Here is a 21,435-nt window from a genome sequence, read left to right on the forward strand (position 1 = left end):
TCGTTGGAGGTATCATGTGAAGGCGGTAGCTCTTTACCTACACTGAGTAATGCAGGTCAACACAGAGGGCAGAGTCTATCAATACGAGTTGACATGAGAGAGTTCAGCTATAAGCAAGACATGTGAGAGAAGACATGCTGTGACAGTGGTATCTGCAGGTGAATCATAACACAATTCCAATATCTGACATCCAGGGCAGAAAGTTTGGAGAATCCCACTGACCGTAAAACATTCAGCAGAAGACCTTGCGGTTGAGCACGAAGATGCCCTGGATTTACTGGCCACACCTTTGAAGTGAGTCTCTCCCGCTGAGGAAAGAGAAGCCTGTAGATCAGGAAATGCCCCTGGCTTAAAAAACGGTTTGGTTGGGAGTGGGACACCACTGATAGAAGGCCAGACCAGACACATGAACCCTGCCCAGAAACATGAAAAGGAATCCATCTTGGAGATGTGTTGGGTTCTCCTGTGAGAAGTTCAGCTTCAGACACTGAGAAAACTTTGGATGGTTCAGGGAGTTCCTCAAAACAACACAGCCTCTGAATCTGACATGGTTCCATTGGTCTTTGGGTACATAAATACCTACAATGCAGTGGTCACCTGACCTCGGTTGGTAAAGGATATACTGTACTCCTCTGTAACAAGGCTAATGAGTCAAAAACATGCCCTGGACAGGTTAGACGATATTCTCAAGGAACACACTTTTCTCACGGGACATTCGCAGGCTTCATCTCTGCATTTTTCAGATCTCCTCCAGCCACATGGTGACCGCAATGTGTCCGAGACGCGTTGGCTCACAGAGGACACGGCGAACGCCATGGGAAGTGGAGCATTCTGGAAAATGCCAACCCTGCAGCTATTTTGAACACAGTGATGTTGCTTTTTCCCCATCAGCGTTGTCCTGAGCCTCACCGGAGGGTGGTTTCACTGCTCCCTGGATAAGGATCAAGAGGCTGTGCTGACAGAAACATGCCCATCAGCCCACTGGTTACTGAGCACGGTGTGCTAGCCAGAAGAAGAGGCCACACAGCCAACAGCATCACAGCCCAACCCCCAGTGTAGTGCACACGTATCTGTACAACCCAGTACATTCAACATGCTGCTGCAAATGAACGTGGATAGAAATACAAAATAAACGGATTAACACTTAGGATGAAGCAAGAAAGAAGGCGGTGAGAAAAGCTAAATGGGCGGATCCTTCAGTGCTACTATGAAATAAAAGGCTTACGCCATTAGACCGCGTGTGGTTCCACAATCCTGTGTGCACCCCGACCAGGCCAGCGGAGATGCAGGCTTTAGCAGTGATTAGATGTGATTGGTCGGTTCTCATTAAGCAGCGCAGCAGCACTCTGGGTCTAACTCCCTGACAGAGTAGGCTAAGGTCCACCAGGGCTAATGCCATACATGCCTTTCTCACTCGTCAGTCACTGACCTCAGTGTGTCCACCTCGTTGCGTGACCTTGCATCATTTAGACACTGCTTAATGCAGTTGCATTTGCATCTCGTTCAGTCATCCATGTTGCTGAGGCAACGTAATGCTCTTTGGGATGAAGGTTGAGGAGAGAAATTGACTTTGTAACCTACACCAAGATAAAGAATGACTGAAGAATTTGAATTGCCAAAGTTAAACTGATTATCAATTGAACTGCTAATGTTCTACTCTGTTTGATTAAAAGCTGTACGGCCCTATTCTCAGTGAAACTGTATCCACGCAAGACCTAATTTCAAAGCGAGCCCTCAATTTCCCTGTAATTTCCTCAAAGGGACAACATTAGGTATTAAATTACGTCCCCACAATGGTAACCTGGATACATCCACACCCTGTTATTAAAGAACAATCACAGAGTTTGCATGGTGCAGAAACCGAGGACAAAGAAGGAGATGTGAATTGCGTTTGGTGTCACCCCGGCCCTATCTGAGGAGCGGGACCCAGCGGCTGATTAAATGAATTAGGGAGGAAATGAAATAGTATAATGCCTGAGATTCAAAGACGAACATGGAGCATAGCCTGTCCCCTTAGATAAGGGAACGCAGGTGAATACTAACCTTGTCTGAGGAGAAAGAGGAGCTCATTTTGGTTGCTGTAATACCCTGGCCAAAGAGGGAGAGAGAATTATGTCTAAAATGGGTCTGGTCTGAAAGCCTACTCTGAGAGACCTTAATGCACTCTGGCGGGGGAAGTAGTCAGTCTGGTTATAGACAGCTAGGGCGGGGATGGATGGGGATAGATACACCCTGTAAAGCATCCCCATAAAACCTCCTTACACCTCATCCTCACAACTCTTCATATCAATTATTACACTCTGTGAACCAACGTTATTCTGTTGAGTTAATAATTAAGCAATAAGGCCCGGGGGAGTGTGGTACATGGCCAATATACCACGGCTAAGGGCTGTTCTAAAGCACGATGCAACGCCGAGTGCCTGGATACAGCTCTTAGCCGTGATATATTGGCCATATACCACAAACCCCTGAGGTGCCTTATCGCTATTATAAACTGGTTACCAACGTAATTAGAGCAGTAAATATATATATATTTTGTCATACCCGTGGTGTACGGTCTGATCTACCACGGCTGTCAACCAGCATTCAGGGCTCGAACCACCCAGTTTATAATTGTCTCTAATCACTGTGCTATATTGACTCCAAAACAGTACTATGTTGCTCAAGAGTGAATTCAAAGTTGTTTGTATCAATCTGTGTGACCGTGAATGTTTTCTGTTGCATGTCTATCTGCTTTGCATTAAATGAAGGGGCTCCATCTTGCAGCACTTATCTCCATCCCACTCACTTCTCTGTCTCTCCCTGGGAGATATGACTGACTGAGCACTGAGTGAATGAGATGGTTGTCAGTCTCTCCAAGCAGCTGAGAGCTGAGAGCAAGATGACAACCACCAGCAGATTGATGACTCTCAGTGAGCCGGTAAACTGTAAAGTTATTACCAAGTATCAGAGGAAAACATTAAATCATAACAAGTGTTCCCTGGTTCAACTCGTCACATGGCTCAAACCCAATACTTCATGGCTTTGTTGCAAAGCTGTGATTGTGACAATATCTTATACTGATACCATTTAGCATAATCTATGTGGGCGCACGCTCTCTAAACTCTGTCATCCCACACTAAAGTGGGAGACTGGGTAGAGGCAGGTGATGGGAACCCTCAAAGGGCTTCCCCAGATAGAGGGTGAGATTGTCAGAATCAGGCCAGGATCAGTGTTGTGGAACAGAGCCAGGCTACTGCCCCAAAGCTCAAAGCCTATGGAAGGTGTTATGAGACACTGACACTCTGACAGGCTCGACCTTGGTGGTGAGAGAGCCTATAAACCTGCTACTGTCCTTCCATCAGATCTGGCCCATCTCCCACAACAACATGTCAGGTGTGAATATGCACTTAATGCCAGGAAACACTGTCCGGATTATGTCTTGGATCTAAATGGATTAATGGGGTGTGATTGTTGCCAGTACACCCCTGTCCCTGCCCCAAAGGTGTGGAGGCTATGTGGAGAAGAGGAGGGACTCACTTGGAAAAGAGTAAACACAAGGATGGTAGCAAGGAGACTTGTATTACTATAATGACAGACCACCATGACAAGGTGGGATTATGCCCCGATCATAAAATATGGGTGGTGGTTAATATGCCTGCTAATAGGATGAGGCTGGGAGATCCGGCGATGAGGATCAGGGTGGTGGTGGGGGGGAGACAGCAGCGAAGAGCCTTGAAGACGTATTGGGACACACGCAGTTCATCAATCACAGGTGACAGTTGGGACAGATGCAGGGAGCTCCATTCACCACAGGAGACAACTTGGTGCTCCATCATGTAAAATGAGGCAGCGTTAATTACTATTGTCTATACTGTAACTGCCTGTCCTTCCAAACCAGCCACCAGCAAAAACGAGCAAACATACATACTATACTGTAAAGACGAGGGCTGTATGTGTCAAGCGACTCAGAGTAAGAGTGCTTATCTCGGATCAGCTTCCCCTGTTCATGTAATCATATTCATTGTGATCTAAAAGGAAAAACTGATCCTAAATCAGGACTTGTGGAGAGAAAAGTCATCATGTTTCACTGCCATCTCTTGGTAATATGACACACACTACAGATCCCTTACAGAACATTCTCCTCTGGAGTGTGGCTCTATTCTATTGCCTCTCTAGTTCTTCTTGATCACAGATGACTCCACTCCATTGGATTAACATACAGTCCTCAGAGCCACTGACTTGGGGACCATGTTGTAGCGTCGGTGGTGAATATTAGATTCTCCAGCCTAGAGATCTCATTAGAGCAGGCAGCAGTACAATGGCTGCATCCCAAACGAGACCAGAGGACATCGGGCATTCTGGTTCCCTGGTCAATTCACTAACTTGATACGGTAAGTTGAGTGACAGTATGTGCGTCAGCTGCTTTTTAAATGTTTCAATAAGATGTCCCATGGAGTAACTCACTGTGTGTGTACTGCTCAGGTGCTATAGGCTAAATGCATGTAGATACAGTAAGAGCATATAAGCCACATTTTTGCATAAATCTCCCATTGACTTCAACTTGTGATTCACGCAAAAGGTAGAGAAACATGTGGTATTCCTAAATCGGGGAATTGCAGTGGAGCTGGCAAAATGTTAATATAATAATAAGAACAATAATTATGATTATTAAGAGTACAGATTATTGTATGAGACAATATATATAGGCTTTTGAGAAAAATAATTTGAAAAATACTACTTTATTGAGTAGGCCTATACATGTTTTTATATGTTCTCTTAAGTTTGATAAGAGAGAGAATTTAAGGTTATTTGTTGATCTTAAAATCGACATTGACAGATTGGAAGGTTGTTTCATTAGATTTGGGATGGGATGGGATGGGATGGGATGGGTTGGGATGGGATGGGATGGGTTGGGATGGGATGGGATGGGATGGGATGGGTTGGGTTGGGATGGGATGGGATGGGTTGGGATGGGATGGGATGGCCAGAAATATATGCCACTGCAAGCACAACACAATTTGCGAAATGTTATATGTTGATTCCCGGAAAAATGTAATCAAACACTTACAACGTCTTCAGTCGGTGTAGATTCCTTTTTGTTCTTCCTATGGTTGTTTCACTGCAAAAGAGACAGACAGTGGTATTAGATCTGGCATGTGTGACCAAACACATTCAATATAAAGACAGAACTGCCTATGGCCATCCAAGAGAAAGAGATGAGGGTCAGGAGAGAGCAGCAGTCACAAAGAGGAGAGAGAATCATACTGTACAAGAGTGAAAGTAGGCCAAGGCAACATAAAACAAACACATGGTTCAGTGAACTCGAACATGACTATGAGTGTGTTTTCTCACAAAGGAAGAAGTCTCCCTCTTGCCTGAATAGAAGCTTCTGCTTCAAGTCTAATACTGTATAGCGTGAAGTAGGGGAGCATGCTAAAACCGCAACGTGAACAGAAACTAGTAGAAAGAAAAGGATCGTATTGACGAACATAGACTCCCAGTAGCCCTCATAACTGTTACCTTCATTTGAACATTTGATTAATTATGTTTTGAATAACAGTTTTGCTAAAGCCCAAATGCATGAGTTTTACATTGAGGCAATATGATACCCGTTAATTAAGATACTGGGGTACCAAGTCAGATCTGAAAAGGGAAAATTCAATTATTATTATCTGAATGACCAAATAAGGACCTGTGCATAGAAGTGCACACAAATTAAAAGTGAGAAAGAAGTAGGTTTGTACTCCAGAGAGGTTTGGTAATAGAAGGATTCTGGTAATTAAGAAAATCTTGATAGTTGGAGGTTGCTGAAGCCGACACACAAACCTACTGAGAGAAGCATTTTGACCTGTAGAGCACGAATCATCAACTAGATTCAGTTGCGGGACGATTTTCTCTTGGATGGTCAAGGGGCCAGAACATAATAATTAATTTGTAAATTGACCGCAAGAAGCCCAAAACATATTTTACTAAAACATAATAATTATAAACATTTCTTACATTTATATAGATCACACATTTGTATTATGCGTGGGAATACTTTGGAACAGATTTCCAAAATTCAAATCACTTGAAGCTGATTTGCCCGTCAACTAAAATCGCCAGTTGGGGAACCCTGCTGTAGAGTACATATGGCATAGACTATGCATGCCTCTATTTATAACCATAAACTATGATCAAGGAAATGCACTAAATGTAAAGAAAACATCATCGCTGTTTCAACCTTTAAGGCTTCTTAACACAAGATACATTCGAATGTAAATATCTCTAAACTACGCAATATTTAGAAAGCGAACCAAGGAAACAAGCGCGATTTCATTGTTCTTACTACGGAACAGGGCAGGCTATCCTTTTTTTACCTAAAGAATTGTCAGATTGTTGCCAATAAACGAACAACTAATTCGTTCAAATTGACTTTCTATTTGGTTAAATTACCCTTTACAGCACCAACCAACTTCCAATAAGAGATTGGCTCATTGTCAAGTCAAGAAAAAAACTTATTCCGTCTCGAAAACGAAGGATATTTCATGTTGTGTGCTACTGACAATGTACGAATGTATAGTATTTTTATGTATATGCAATAATCGCTATACCCGTGAACAAAATAACACTCATAGATCAAGTGGATACACACAGCAACGTGCTAGACAAATAAGCACGTTTCCTTCCAAATGAATGGGCAAAATATCTATTTCATTTTCTCACGATGTTGCTAGATTTTGTTTCAACTAACACATCAAAAGGATGAGCTACTCACCTACTAAATCCACGGATGCTACTGATAATCGCATCCAGCCATAAGATCCATAGACTAGTGTAGTGACAATGCCCACGTCTGGCAACAGACTGCCGAATAGTATTCAACCAATGATCATGTGCTTCTCTTTCTCCCTCTCTATGTGAATCGTGTAATTGCACTAGTCATATGGTAGCCTATATGGTATGACTCTTATCTTAATGAACAAAAGTAAGTTGTTTGTATGTTTATAGAGGTAGCCCAGTAAAGGTAGCCTGTTCCGATTTGTTTACATCGTTTTTCCCGACAACTAGGCTGTATGCTTATCTGAACTTACTTATCTGTACTTATCTGAATTCAGCACCATGGACAGCGACATGGTGTTTCAGGACGTGAACAGCTAATTTGACATGGAAATGCACTCCCATGTCAGTAACTGGATTTAAATGTGGAGAAGAAGTGAGATTAACACGTGTATATGTTGGGTATGTTATGACAAATAGAACGGTTTTCACTTTGTTTTACTGGCCTGTCAATCTGACAGACAGTGGAGTTGAAAAGATGGTGACTTGTAAGGATGCTGTCAAAAATGACGCATAGAACGGATCTTTTTGACATTGTCAGACTAAAGTTCCTCTCCCTACTCCTTCATCTTACTATTGAATTATGCAAAAGGTACATTCATCATCTTGCCCTAGATTCATGTGGCAGTTGCAAAAACAAGTTGCCAGTTTTGAAAAGTTTACACATTTCCATTTTAGTCATGTATTGCTTTTTTAAGAGACTGTAAAATGAACATATTTAGGAGCTCTGAATATTATCAAGTGCCATTTAAAGTCATTGTAGATGCACACGAATATGCATACACTGAGACAAGATAACTACCTTATAAAGGCTTTATAGAGCATCCATAAGGTCTTCATATGCCTTACACATGCTTTTCAAATCATATATAAGCAACATCATACTTCATAATGGGTTATGTAATAGACAGCACTGATTTAAACAAAAACCTTCCCAGCATGAAGTGTCACAGATCACTTGATCAAACAAGCTTGGCTCTGTGGAAGATCCAATTTGTGCCATGACTTGGCTGAGTCAACAATTCTGTTGAAAATAGAGTTGTAACTGTGCCACTGTGGTTCCGCTTGTACTCTCAAAATGCACCTTGCCCACGGCCTTCAACCAGAAGCTGTACAGTATATCACAACTATTAGCCAATAAATCCAGTTTAGCTTCTGTCAGACATTTAACTTATTTTACTGGGGTTGGTTTTAAATTGGATGTGGATTGATGAAAGACAAACAATGATCAGTGAATTGAAGAAAAGGTCATTCAACCATAGAGATCCTCTTCATGACAAAATGTATGACATCACTATTGACCTCATACTTGTTTCCGTCTTTGTACTTTTTTTCAAACTTGGCAACAGCACTAATGGCACCCTGGTGTGATTGAATTGCCAAAGCCTGTACGTGATAGCAAACAACCTTTGTGATTAATTTGGGTTCTGTTTTTGGAAAGCATTGACGACAACGTACTTCCACTTAAGACGCCCCTCTCCTCTCCATCCTGTTCCTGTGGAGGTGACATTTTCCTTTCACAGCCTAGTGATGATGCACTCACATGACTCAAACTCCAATGAGTGATAACTAAGAGCTGTGAATACACTCCTTATTCAGTAAGTGATGGATAAAGCCACAGATAGCTGAAGGGACAGCATTGTAGCATCTTACTGAAGGCATTTTACTGGGCTTTACTTCACAACGTTGACATAGAGGTGACCCTATTCATTTAGAAGTTCTGACAGATTCGGAGCCATAAAATGGGAGGCTTTTTAAAAGAACATTACATTTCTACCTCTTTGTCGTTTGGTTGTTTTTCACAAAATCCATTTGACCTCCCTTAATGGCATGGTTGCAGCCAGAACATTATTCCATTTGGCTCGGTTTAGCACTCAGTGCATCAAAATGGAACACATTTATATTGCAAAGTTGACTACAGCTACATATTCTTATAACGATACCACCCTCTTAGATACTAACATAAAATACATTTAATTATTTTCAAAACCTCTCTCAGTCCTAAACATATAAGTCACATCCATTTCCCATTTCAGGTTGGGCGCGAGTGATCCGTGCCGGAACAAAAGGACACAGAAATTGACATTGTGGGTTCATTTGCAGGAGGCAGATGGCACACAATGAAGCACACACAAAGCAACAAAATGGATCCCAGCCACTCAACCAGGTTCAGATGATAACAACAACCAGGACTGCCACGGATTACAGAGAGGAATAGAAAACAACCAGATGTCAATAAACAGATCTCGAAGCATTCACTCAGGCTCTATGGCACCACTCACGCTGCTCGGTCTCTCTGTGTTTCAAAGAGAAAAGACCTCCATGCATAAACCATGAGCATCATCCTCATCGGTGAAGAAACACAATAACCCACCGACGGTGTGCCGCCTCACGGCCTAAGGAAGGGGGGGGGGGGGGTGGGCACGTAATTCATGAGAGAATAATGATCCCAGGAACTCAGTACGGCCCCTTGTTGTTTAGGGTGAGGATCCACCCCAACTGGCCCCCGTGGACCCGGAGCAGAAGACCACTCTCCTCTACCTGAGGGAAAGAATTGGCATCCTTTGCTGCGGGATTCCATTGGGCACAGCAAACACTTGATGAGAAACAGGCTTGAGGGGTAACCATCCTCAAAAAGTTGTTTGTTACCTTTGGTAGAGGGTGTCAAGCGATTACATTCTGTGCTTCAACAGAAATGGAGCTCTTTCATCATCCGGGTGTGCAGAAGTTGAACTCGGTCGGTCATTGTGGCTGTGGTTGTTCTTAGGCTGACTAATGTCACCAGGGAAAGGCCATGTGTCTCATTACACCTTGTCACTGGTCATACTTCTGACATAGCTGGGGCTTATGGACAGAAATCTCCTCTAATTGGCTGTCCATGGTGTGTGGAAAAGTGTGGAAGGGTGGAAACATGACATCTAACAGGACAGAGACCTGGCACATCTCCAAGCTTCTTTTAAACCTCACTGACAGCACCTTTTCTTCAGACAGGGGTGTCTAGGGGTGATTAACATTTGAAACAGATTCCAACAATCTGAAGATTCACTTTACTGAACTTTTTTTTTTAAGTTTCTCCTCCTTAGAACTTCCTCAAGTACTGCCACTTGAATGCTTAAGTAGACTACCAAGGTTGAATACCAATTTCTCTCCAAAACAAAAATTAATATGTCTCTCTGTTTCCATGTAGATGAAGGAGAAAAAAACATTTCTTGATTCATAATTCTTTATGGTTGAGAATAAATAGCATAGGGTGTCCAGTCTGCTACAGGAGACTGAGATGTAAATAGCCATTAATTAGCCAATGATATTTGTGAGCGTCCCAGCAGGAGGGCTTTGAGCGTCGCCACCGCCGTTCCTCCACTAAAAAGGTATTTCATGAGAGATTAGACAAATCATTCTCCGGCATAGGAGAAAATAACGGGCTGGGAAATAAACATGAGGTTGCTCGCTCTCCCCCTTGGAGGCAGCCCATAGTTAGTTATCGTCCCAGAATAGAGCTCAAATGCTCAGGGAGATTAGCCTCATTGGCATTCACTGACTCTTTGCTTTTCCAAATAAGGACCTGGCGAAGCAGAGCACAAGATATGGATCATTTGAGGGTGTCAAGCCAGGTCTAAAAATAGCTGTCCTATCAGTGTGTGTGTCACGGTTGTCGTAAGAACTGGACCAAGGCGCAGCGTACGTAGAGTTACACATCTTTATTATAAAGTGAAACTTAAGCAAAACAAACAAACGAACAACGAAACGTGACTACGTGGTGCACATGCACAAACACAGGTGGGAAAAATAGCTACTTAAATATGATCCTCAATTAGAGGCAACGATTACCAGCTGCCTCTAATTGGGAACAAAACCAAAACACCAACATAGAAATTTTAAACTAGAACACCCCCTCCGTCACGCCCTGACCTAGAGAAACAAGGGCTCTCTATGGTCAGGGCGTGACAGTGTGTGTGACAGTGTGTGTGTGTGTGTGTGTGTGTGTGTGTGTGTGTGTGTGTGTGTGTGTGTGTGTGTGTGTGTGTGTGTGTGTGTGTGTGTGTGTGTGTGTGTGCTCCTCAGGCCTGCCTCCCCACTCCCCAGGCCTGCCTCCCCACTTGCAGACAGAAGGCATTTAGAAGTCAATACTGCCTAAATGTAACAAGCAGCAGTTAGTTTGACCTACACACTTGGTTTCTCACTGGAACCAGAAATCAAGAGAGAGAAAATGACTCTGGGCATGATGGGATTCTGTAATGGCCGTCGGGGGAGAGAGTGTTCCCTGACGCAAGGCCAATCCAATCAGACGATGCCCACAGGGCGCCGTGATTGGCTGGATCAGAGTTTGGTATTTACGCTTGACACATACAGCACCTTCCCTCTGGCTCCCTCTGTTAGTTGGACTGGTTCTGTCAGACTAACTGGCTCTGTGGCATGCTGGTACTCTCTGGAGCACACTGATAGTACAGCAAGCCAGAGAAAGCCAGGGGTAACCTTTTCTGTAAGGCCAAAGTTTGGCTACATACAACACAGTGGAACTGTGGAGCAGGCAGATTAGTATTCATTTAGAAGGTTTAATGCATTTTAATATTAAGTTTGTATGGCCTTCATCCAAGTATTTCAGAAGTTTGACAGAGGCACTGAATGAGGTATGTGGCAAATTCAGCCCTTGGAGGCATAGCATTGAACTGGGGAATATGAGCTGAAATGAGAGAAAGGGATCTGTTGACAGGGTTAAGAGCTACAGTACCACAGTGGAAGTGTGAACAGGATTAAATGAATAGAAACGACAAAGTACTCGATTTAATGGATAGATTTGCGCCTTTCATAATTGATGTCAACAGGTTTGCCCTTTTACACAAGATTGCACACCTCAGCCAAACGAACTCCGCCATTATTAATTGTGAACCTTGTCGAAACACATTTTCAACACAATTTTGTTGATTGTCTATGTCGTTCATAGTCCTCTCTTGCCCTCTGAGGTAATGCTGCAGGTAAATAATCACTTCCTGAATTCCCATCTACTCCCATCTACTACTGTCCCTTCATGCCATTTGATTCCACTGGTTTGGCCTTTGATTCCCAGCTAGGTTATATATGTAACTTTTGAGCTCACCTCACAAAATGTTACTCCACCTTTCATGTCTCTAATTTATTGCCGCTGCTGAGCACAGAGGGAGCCGGCTCTATGACAGGCGTTTTATAGTAGCATGCGACAATGACCAAACCACAATGCATCCTACGTTAATGCAGATGCAGCCAGGCAGGGTGCGCCGCTGTCATAGAGGTGGACTGCAAGGAGATGAGGAAGAACGTTCCTAATGTTCAGATTATATGTCTAAGAAAACTCAGAAACTGGCCAAAAAAGAGGTAGTGGCATGTTATTCCTAACCTACCTGGAACATTCTGGGAACCAAGAGTTGTCAGCATCGGAGACAATCCATGGCTGTCTGTGACTGTCCAGGGAGCAGACGCACTACCACTAGTCCACTCTGCTGCCCTGATAGGGCAGGTTCATCACATATGTCTTCTGTAGTGTTTTCCATACAAAGGCCAAGAAGCCCATTTGATCTCAATGGAGACATCTTGCTTTAACGTGACACGGCCTTGCGTGGTCTATCGATTGAATGAGCTCAAGCAAGTGACAGCTAAAAGCTCAGTTAGGTGGTAGGTTAAACTGTTGAGTTGAAGTGTGTGTGGGGGTTAGCTAAACAATGGTCTGATGCAAAGAGGTCAAAATAACATGTTACATTGTTTCCTTGATGTCTCAGTTCATTGCACTTTAGAATAATGGTCAGGGAACAGCATTTCTTCACGGCAGAGCATAAGAAACCAATTATCATACTGATGATATCGGAATCATTCTCATAAATTGTGGTTTATTTAACCCCCCTGTCTTTTGCTCAGTGATGGAAAAGGCTGTACACGGTTGTACAATTTATTCACAATCCAATGGACCCTACGGAACATCTCACAATTACTCTCTTGCCCAACCCTCCCCCTCAAAACAAATGAAGGACCATCTTAACGTCTTTACATTACGCTAAATCCCATAGCAGGCATTTAATATACAAACTTGTCAGAGGTGTGGACTGACATTGGCACAGTGTAGAGGCTTTATTGCCATTCTGGCATGCAGCACAAGATTCATAAAACCAATGGGGGAGAGGTATTACATTGCCCCCCTTTGTGTAAAGATGGCTTTACACAAGTGGGGGTAATGACACTGTACGTCTGCCATAAAGAACAAGCATTACAAGACAAGCATTACTACTGTAAGGCACCATAGAGCAATATCATTCAGCAATGAGTTACATACAGTGGAATGTACCATTGCTGGATTATCAGCCATTTTTTTTGTATAAAAACACCCTCTATTTGTGGGCACATAATTTGTGTACCCAATTTTCTCTTTGCCAAAATGGTGCTCGCAAATCAAATTCATCCACAGCGAGGAAGAATCAACATCCGAAAGCATTTGCGTTTGACCTTTCTCAGGTCAGTCTTGTGAGGAGGAGATAGCAAGGAGGCTAATAAAATCCTGCAGGTAGGTATCTCTCCTGTCGGGCCGTCCCGCTGTGGTAGTCTGGGCCGCACGTTTCACCACATTTAATAGGCAATGCGCTGGAACGTTGCCTGGAAGAAACTAGCATCATTACCAGGAAAAATGGAGTGCTGCACGGAGGTGCCTTGGTTCCCCTCTCTACTTCACAGGTGATGGCTAATTACTCCAGACATCAAAGACATGGGGACGGGGTTGGGCTGGGGCGGAGAGGGGAGGGGAGAGGGAGTGCTGGTGGGAGGCCACTCAGGTAGGACTTCATTTGGATTTCTGAGCCACTACACTGGTAACCATGATTTTGATTGGGCATGGAGAAGGTAGGGAAATGTAGGCAATAACCAATGCTTGAAAACCTCCACCGAATAAATTATTTTCAATTCCAAAAGTCAATGATAGTTCATTATTAGTTATGTGTAAATGCACATTCAATAAACCTTATTTATAACGAACACATGTCATTTGTCGGCAAACAACTAGTAAAATTATTAAAAATCATTACTCCATTAAGATTATTTAGGATTAAACCACTTTACTGCCTCACACTCCTCCAATGTACCATATGACGCTAGTGTCTCTGCACAAACACACCCAATATATCAAGTGATTATCCCAGTTTCTCCTCAAAGTTAAATGGCTGTCATGGAAGGGAACAGCTGTCCATCCTGCTGTTCATGGCAACAATGTCTTTAGAATCCTGTAAGGTTCTGTATTTATTTTCTTAGTCAACCTTGTGTTCTGTTTCGTTGTGTTCTTGAACGTAGCCCTGTTGCTTTGTGTTCTTGAACGTAGCCCTGTCTTTCATTTTTGTTCATTGATTTCACCTGTGTTAGTTACTCACCTGGTTTCATCAGCTCCTTATTGTCACGTTCCTGACCTGTTTTCTCTTGTTTTGTATTTATTTAGTATGGTCAGGGCGTGAGTTGGGTGGGTTGTCTATGTGTTGTTTTCTATGTTGGGGTTTTGTGCGTTCGGCCTGGTATGATTCTCAATCAGAGGCAGCTGTCAATCGTTGTCCCTGATTGAGAATCATACTTAGGCAGCCGGGGTTCACGTGGGTGTTTGTCTTTCGTGTTAGTATTCGTGCCACACGGGACTGTTTTCGGTTGGATTCTATTTGTTAATTTGTTTCATTGTAGTGTTCAGTTAATTTATAATAAATTATGGACACTTTCCACTCTGCGTCTTGGTCCGATCCCTACACAAGGGATCTGCCGTTACACTTATTTAGTTCAGTTCATTCTGTTTGTGCCGTTGTGAGGTATTGTTCATTTTGACTCTACTAAGCCTTCTCCTAGCTCGTTTGTGAGAACCAGTGCTCGCCTTTAGTCCTCGTTTTGATTCACCTGCCTGTTTGCCTACCTGTGTATGACCATTGCCTGCCTGTGACCACGATTTCTGCCTTCTGCGAAGGCGAGATAAAACCCTGCGTGGGAATCTACACCTTTTTCTCCCTGAGTATTCATTACAGATCCCTTCATATACTGCCACAGGCTTACACATTTAATGGTTATTAACACAACCGCAACATGTCCACATGCAATTATGAGAGAACATTAATACACAACGGATGGCCAGACGACATAGATTTTATTTGACAATATGTATTTAATAGAAACCAGTGAAGAGGGCTAGTGGGGGAGGAATACTGTTTAGTGGTAACAACACAGAGCCAATATCCGGCATGGAGATATTGCCCCTGACAGGGAAAGGAGGCGAGCTTTCATTAATCTGAAAATGTCAGTCTTACTCCATAGAGAAGCCATACAAGCACAATGGAATCTTTCCATTGCCTCCCTCTCCCCTGAAGCCAGCAGCATCATCACACCACGCAGCCTTGAGAACAAGCTGATCGGAGACAGATTTGGATTGGAGGAATAGATTTGGATTGGAAGAATAGATTTGGCAGAGGAAATCTGCCCGGGCCCTCGCGAACTAGGCAATTATGATCAACCTCTATTCTGCCAATCCCTTTCACACGGGGCAACTTTCATTTTGATGTGGGTATAATGGATGACGTCCTCCCACCAGGGTCTCGTTTTCAACAGGTTTCGGATGGAAATGATCCTCTCTGCAATCAAGGCCATTTGCACATTTTTTGTTGATCTGCTGTTGACAAAGATTGTCTGGGGCTGGTTTAGTACGCAGTGTGAAGCGTTGCATTAATACTTACACATGGAGATGTGTGATTACAGAGACAGACTCTTTTTATTTAGCTTTATTTAGCTGATTACAAGTAATTACTTGTTTTGGAGGGAGCTGAAAGAGGCCTCAAGACCGATAGTTGTTGCTACAGTAGTTCAATGAGAAAACCAGAGGAAATGTCGAAGTCAGTGGGACTGCCCTTTCAATTTGGCTCTGAGACATTGTCCCCAATCGGAGTCAGGTTCATTTCAGCCTCTGGTACATGGAACTTCCATCCCATGCCCCCCTCGTTCATCTCAAAATATCCCAAAATGCTAAATCTTCACCGACACAGCCTCCACGGACACACTCTATGGTAGTCCTCCCAACACTACAACCAATAGTCCTCCAATAACTCATTGCTGCCTGAAAATAACCTAATTACTTTCACTCTGTTAAATGGCCTCTTTGTTCGCCAGGCAGGCTGAATAAAGAACTGTAAAAAAATACATTTATTAATACGGAGGCAAGGCGAGCCACAGAGAGTTTGGCCAAATTCAATTCAACAGTCTATTGAAGCTGGTAGGATAATTAAATGCTACTGCAACTGCTACTTTTATTTTCCTTAGTTCTTGTCTTTCTCGCTCCCACAGAAGCTGGCCGTCAGTTATGATCTGGTAGCGCGAGCATTGGCCAGACCTGTCAGTCAACATCTCTCTCTCTCCCTTGATATCAAAACACCATTGATAATCATGCAGCTACAGACTCTGAAAAGAAAAAAGCGTCCCAAATTGCTATGTCTGGAAGCTCCCTTTGTCAACCGATTTAATTGACATCTCACAATAAATTTAATTTCTATCCATTTACTTAGGTGAGTGGATGAGACAGACAGACAGACAATCATAAATCAATGTATGCAAATGTGATGTGGATAGATGACAGGAATGTAAAGGACACTGGGAGACTGGGGGACTTTATTGGTGTCTGGTCGGTTGATTGGACCTAAAAGAGCATACATTGATGGAACAGGCCTGTCACTTTGATTCTAGAAATGAGTATCATCCAGCATCCTTCAGTTCCAAGTCCTACACGTCCACTGACCCATGCCCATACTGGAGGGTGGGATGTTTTGTTGTTGCTAATAAGCAAAACTCCAAAGCCTTTACCAGTAGATCTGAAATCGAACAGGAAGCACCTTTAAAATATCTTCAGTTATGAACTGGGGGTTGAAGACTTGTTTTAAAACCATGCTGGAGGAATGAATACTGACTGATCAGGACACAGTCTGTTGAGGATGCAGCGCTGAGACATCAAACCTACAGCTGTTGTCTCCTGACAGAGCCAGCAGGTAGCAATCACAGCAGACAGCCCACCTTCACACATTATTGCAGCTCCACAAAACTAAACTGAAGGAGTGTGGGTGCTTCGTATGATTGTAGTTAAGCAGAACTAATGAGGTAGAAGGAACTGAGGCGGAAGATAAAGTATTGTCTCGGGTTATCATTCTGGTGGCTCATTTGGGCTTTCTCCTCACATCAGCATGTAGAAAAGTGGACAGTATTGGATCCATTAGAAAATCTATCAGATTATCAATCACTGTTCAATCTAACAGAGAATAATAGCAGCAAATGTCCATATTGCCACAGGCAGACCAATGTAAGACATGGTGGCACAGTGGGAGGAGGACTGCATGAGCATTAATTTTGGGAAGAACTAGGTCTATAAAAAGAGAGTATCTCTACATTTAGAGCAGGGTACCGTGTACGCGCCTCTGGAGCCAACTCTGAGCACTTGAATCCTCAGGCGGTGTAATTACATTCAGTTGGACGTCCCTCATGATGACACAGCATTGGCAGGCTGGCCAGGCTTGCCCACCTCTCCTGTGGTCTGACCTTGACAGAGACAGCTAAACTAGGATTCGGCCTGTGAATAGCAATCATCCGACAATGGCCTTTCTGTTCAGTACAGAATACAGTAAACACCATGATATTGGATGTACAGGAGAGAATTTCAAGGGTACTGGAGGTCATGGCACCTAGAGGAACCGTAAGCAGACTTAACATATTGTGAAGTCTTGGTCAATTTATTAGAGACTTGCATGACCGAGTGGAGGAAATGGCCGTATACACAATGTTCACCACAACCTACTTAGGCTGAACATCAAGCCAACACAGTCTCATTCAAAAGAAACAAAGATAAGATGGAATCATACAGTAAATACTATGACAATACACTTGTCGTACAGTAAGACCCACCCACCGCCTTAGATACATAGTAGATCATCTATCTATAGTTTAAATGAAGATGGCCAATCTACTAAACTGGTACCAAGTGACGGCTACTAGGAATCTCCACTGAGTGGATTACATTTGGATTCTCTCTCTCTCTCTCTCTCTCTCTCTCTCTCTCTCTCTCTCTCTCTCTCTCTCTCTCTCTCTCTCTCTCTCTCTCTCTCTCTCTCTCTCTCTCTCTCTCTCTCTCTCTCTCTCTCTCTCTCTCTCTCTCTCTCTCTCTCTCTCTCTCTCTCTCTCTCTCTCTCTCTCTCTCTCTCTCTCTCTCTCTCTCTCTCTCTCTCTCTCTCTCTCTCTCTCTCTCTCTCTCTCTCTCTCTCTCTCTCTCTTTAAATGAACCCCTTAAAACGAGTGTCAGATCATGTCTGCTCTATATTTTGACTTTTGTTTTTTTGTACAAGCTTTCACTCCTCACTCTATATTTGACAGTTTAGTGTGACTTTAATTTGACAGCAGGTTTTTTTCCTTCTCTGTTTTATGCGCAAAAGGTATATGGGGAAACGGGCGTAAGAGGAAAAAGTAAAATAACTTTTTGTTAAGGTTATTAAATTATCCAAGAAACAACGTCAAACTTAACACCTAGATAGAAAGAGAACAAGGTATTTACTGTCTTTCAATATTGGTCTTGTTTCAAATCTTTCTAATTCTTTTGAACGTGTACTGAATGGATATTTGTGTTTTTGATGTTCTGATGTCTGCTAGCAATATGACATTATTAGCCGTAGCCTAGCTCCACTGTTTGTGCTGGCTAATATTAGTTCATCTTGCGCCACATTAGCAATCTATTAGAACGTAATCAACTTTTTGGGTAGAAATTCTCATGATTATTGATACATTTGATATATGAAGCACGCTAATGTAAAGTTGTGTAAAAGTGTATTGTTTGTGGACTGTATTGTTCATATTGTAAGAGCATTTTTGGTTAGTTTTTTTCCCCTTCAGCTCTTATGGTGTGTTTGTGGGAATGGTACCGCATTACACTTTCATGAATCATCAGTTTGAGAGTTGACCATTCATTCAGCTGGGAATGCAACACACAGCCTTGATCTAACCTCAATAGAATCCTCTGGGTGAGCAATTTTGAGCTGAATGACAGCACTCTGAATCCACACGCTGGATAATCATGCAATCAAAAAGCATTATTTGGCTTTTGCAGGTGCAAGATAATCACCTGCAGAATAATCACGGACAACACATTCTGCATTGCTTCTAATTTGACTCATATTTGGCTCCTTCTCTCTACAGGTCTCAACGGAAATAATTATTTCATGATGGGAGAGCATACAGGGTATTTAAATGTGTGATAATATGATGTTACGGGCTATGATTTGAGTAATGGTAATTCCATTTCAAGCTTCTTTTCACACTGGAGAGCTTTTGTCCAGCCGTCCCTATGGACATATTTAGGCTTGTCTGACAGAATATGAAATGCTAATCCAACTACAACCGTATGCTCTGAAACTACGCAAGATATATTTATATGGATGAGAGGGCAGCCATAGAAGTGAGTAGAAATATACATTTACTAAATGTATGTGTGTGTCTATATGTCATAATGTCACATCAAACCTCAATTGATTTCCGCTTCAATAGCTAATCAAATTCAATAAAAAAGAAAGCATCAACAACAAGAGCAGATGTTGCCAAAGCAGGTAAAAGACGGAGCAACGGATGGATACATTTTTTTACAGCAAGCCCAGAGCCTAATGACTAACCTGCCTTCTGGACAGATATGGATACAGTCATCTGAGTTGTTATTGCATTAAAAATCTCAAATGATTGGTAATTATGCCCTATAATTGTTTTTCAAGCAGAGGATGACCTTTCTGATGTTAATGTGGATACAGATGGCACATGGAAAGCAAAAACAAATCCCATCAAGCCTGACTCTCTTTGAAAAGCTAACTTCGTGAGAGCTGCTTCACTGGTTACTAGGCAACACTCATTAGTGCACTACAGTGATAAGGGGTGAAATGAGGTATGAGGTATGAACTTCAGCCCTGCTTCAGCTTCACCCAGATTGAGTCTTTGCCTCAGGAGTTCACCACTACATATGGTGAAAAGCTAAATTAACAGCAAATTAGACAAATTAAGCCATTCAGATATGGCATGCATCCAGACGTTAAACATAATTAGTTGTATATTTGTTCACTTGAAATGAGATGAATAAGATCATACGTATGTTAGATGTATCAGCAATCATTTAGTTGTCTCTTAGTTGTTGTCACGCTACGACATTGTCAACAGTTGGGAAAGCGTAGTGTAGTGTTCTTTAGAGCATAACACCTACATAAGAACAGCATGTTCACAATGCCACCAACAGACTATCCATCTGATTACTGTAGTAAGAGGAATAGAACCAAGGTAACAGAAAGCTGTTACGCCTCCATGGAGTCAGTCACAGGAGGTTGGTGGCACCTTAATTGGGGAGGATGGGCTTGTGGTAATGGCTGGAGCGGGAATAGGTGGAATGGTACCAACCACATCAAACACATGGTATCTGTATTTGGTGCCATTCCATTCGCTCCATTCCAGCCATTATTATGAGCCGTCCTCCCTTTTAGCAGCCTCCGTTGGAGTCAGTCCGCACAAGAACTAACTGCACGGCATAAGGCCATGGTCCTATGAAGTGGCAGCTGAATACTGAGTGGGGATATCAAAAGAGTAAGATTGGCCTATATCTAAAATATGAAGTGATAGTTCAGTTTGGCACCGCTTGAGAAGTGCTTTGGCATTTAGATGCCCAGTGCAGTTGATTCGTTCGTTCACACTATCTCTGCTATTTTACTGCCAGAAATGCTTTTTACAGTTCATCGCTTATACGAAGAGGAGGAGAATGTGGGAGAATGCTGATATGACACAATAGACTGAGGGACATTGGGGAGAAAATAAGCTACCTCACATAACCGTTTGAAATGAGGAAAGAGTGTTCTTGCTATGACAAGCTCTGACCCCGCTCCCTAATACATATAATCGTTTTTTTTAAACACACAATTCCAAAACACTGCCTCTTAATACATCATTTAGTTGAAATTAAACGGAAAATAAATGACCTCCAACTGGTTAGTTTGAATTGCAGGTAGAGTATGTACACAGACACAGCCATTAGTATGTATGTCATCCAGATAAAAGCCACCTAATCACTATGACATTTGGGACCTCCTTTTGATCTCAATGGAACTCAACTTAATTATCTCTTCCAGCACCACACACGCACACACACTCGCACAAGCAAACACCTCTGGCGGTGGAATTATTTGAAGCCCCTGAACCTGTCAAAAGCAAGTATTTATATAACCATTTCAACCATATCACCATTCCAGACACCAGTTGTTTTGAGTGAATTTTCATACAAAATCGTGATGCGGAAAAACGGTCTCAGGTATTCAAAACATGTTCAATTCCTTAATTTCAGAGGCAATACTTTGCATTAAGGTAATGCCTCGTCAATAGCAGCTGTCTACAACCATGCCTTCCTTATTAACGTCCATTCTTATTTCTGACATGCTCTCAGTAATGAGATGGATAGGACAAAGTCCTCTTGGACGTAGGGACACACGTACACACCGCATCATCCTCAAGCCCCGTAGATTAGGCTGTTTTAATCTGGTTTATTTGATGCAGGCATGGACAGAATCAGGCCTGCGGCTGGCACCAGAGGGCTGGGGATTAAATTAGCCC

At 42.7% G+C, this 21,435-nt stretch overlaps 1 protein-coding gene across 3 annotated transcripts in view; it reads right to left on the reverse strand.

The window, feature by feature from the left end:
* LOC139533941 (synaptotagmin-1-like) overlaps positions 1-21,435 on the reverse strand; it is a 214,524-nt gene that overhangs the window by 132,265 nt on the left and 60,824 nt on the right. For 2 of the 3 annotated variants that reach the window (XM_071332471.1, XM_071332469.1), the window contains exon 2: positions 5,051-5,101. The gene's annotated coding sequence lies outside the window, so the exon portion shown is untranslated. Of the gene's footprint in view, positions 1-5,050; positions 5,102-6,739; positions 6,845-21,435 lie in introns of those variants that run through there. The other variant, XM_071332470.1, reaches the window with a different exon arrangement.

Source organism: Salvelinus alpinus, chromosome 11, assembly GCF_045679555.1.
Source record: "Salvelinus alpinus chromosome 11, SLU_Salpinus.1, whole genome shotgun sequence".
Lineage (NCBI taxonomy): Eukaryota > Metazoa > Chordata > Actinopteri > Salmoniformes > Salmonidae > Salvelinus > Salvelinus alpinus.